This window comes from Nelumbo lutea, chromosome 4 (genome assembly GCF_056320005.1).
Source record: "Nelumbo lutea isolate HS-2025 chromosome 4, American lotus-T2T, whole genome shotgun sequence".
Lineage (NCBI taxonomy): Eukaryota > Viridiplantae > Streptophyta > Magnoliopsida > Proteales > Nelumbonaceae > Nelumbo > Nelumbo lutea.
The window spans coordinates 17,321,020-17,322,447 of NC_142687.1; the positions used below are offsets into that span (position 1 = coordinate 17,321,020).

The following is a 1,428-nucleotide window of genomic DNA, read 5'->3' on the forward strand; positions in this document are numbered from 1 at the left end:
ACCTCGACAATGGGACACGGATACCCAACTATAAATATGTATTCCCTGCATTATTACACTAATAAATTCTAGCCTATATAAGCTGCATCATCATGATATTGACACTTTTTTTATCAAACTAGGTCATAAATTTACCAATTTATATAGTGGCTTAACCCCAATTCCAGCCATGGTCGTATTCTAACTCAAACAGTAATTATCCAATAAAATGGGCTAAAGATAAGTCTGAGACAAACTCCATTCTAGCCCATCAATTTCATTTTTCTTGGGCGCAAGTGCCCAATCTAGGAACTCAAACACTTGCCAAACCCAAATCCTGGATTTGTTGGCTAATCAAAAGCCCAGTGGAAAACTCCACACTAGCACATCAACATCATTCCTCGTTTGCCTTTGCCATAATTTTATTGGAACTAGAAGTCCAATATATATATAAAAAAAAAAATCAAATCTATATTATGTGGTATCTTTCTTATAACAATAAATACATTTCTTCCAGTTTTACATTAGAAATAAACGATCCATCTATTGACTTGAAAGAATTTATAGCCATTAGCCAAACCTCGGTCCAGAATAAAAGTATTTGGAAGTAGGAATCAGGTTTGAAGTCCATCAAGCCCAACTGATTTTGGGTCTCCATTTCCCTTCTAACTAAAATTTAATTGATAGTAAATACTAATAAAACATATAATGCTTTCGTTGAGAGTCGAACTCAAGACCTCCCGCTTACTAAACGGGTGCTCTAACCAACTGAGCTACGAAAGCTAATTATAAATGAAGTTGAAATTTAAATTATGTACTTGCATCCTCAAAGGTGCATTCCTAAGATCTGTTCTGGCAAAGGATACCGCTTCAGTTAACCACCAGATATGGTGTGTTTGTGGGAATAGAGAGTGGTAGCAAACCATGGTCACGTGCAAAAGGAGGCCCTTCCTTGGTGTATATCACCTTGGTGCAAAACTCCTCCCAAACATAGTGGGAAAACGTGTTATAGATCAATGGCCAATTTATTAATTTTCCATCTTTTTTCTTTTTCTTTTTGAGAGTGATTCACCTTTTGTTAGTTTCAATACAGTAAATTTTCAAGTCTGGGTGCCTTTCTATTTTCAATGGAAGTATGCACCACTTGATAAAATATCTAGGATTGGTGTCTTAGTTACGGGAGGGGGGGGGGGGGGGGTGTACGGTCCACACCACACCATTATCCAAAGCTGTTGTGAACCATGGGCAAAAAACTATGTAGATAAAAACTATCTACACCGACAAGGGTGTTCTGTAGGTGTAGTGTGGACACACCTATTGATTCCATGCATCTCAAATATAGCTTGTGGGATAATTTACACAATCGATCATGAATGAAAAAAAAAGTTATAATTTAAGTAAAAAAAAATTTGAAATAATAATGGACAAATAAAACACTGATACATAGTT

At 36.1% G+C, this 1,428-nt stretch overlaps 1 non-coding gene across 1 annotated transcript; it reads right to left on the minus strand.

The window, feature by feature from the left end:
* Positions 1 to 688: 688 nt before the first annotated feature.
* On the minus strand, positions 689 to 762 carry TRNAT-AGU (transfer RNA threonine (anticodon AGU)). Its single transcript has one exon. It is a non-coding gene; the product is annotated as a tRNA-Thr (tRNA).
* Between the last annotated feature and the right edge of the window lie 666 nt (positions 763 to 1,428).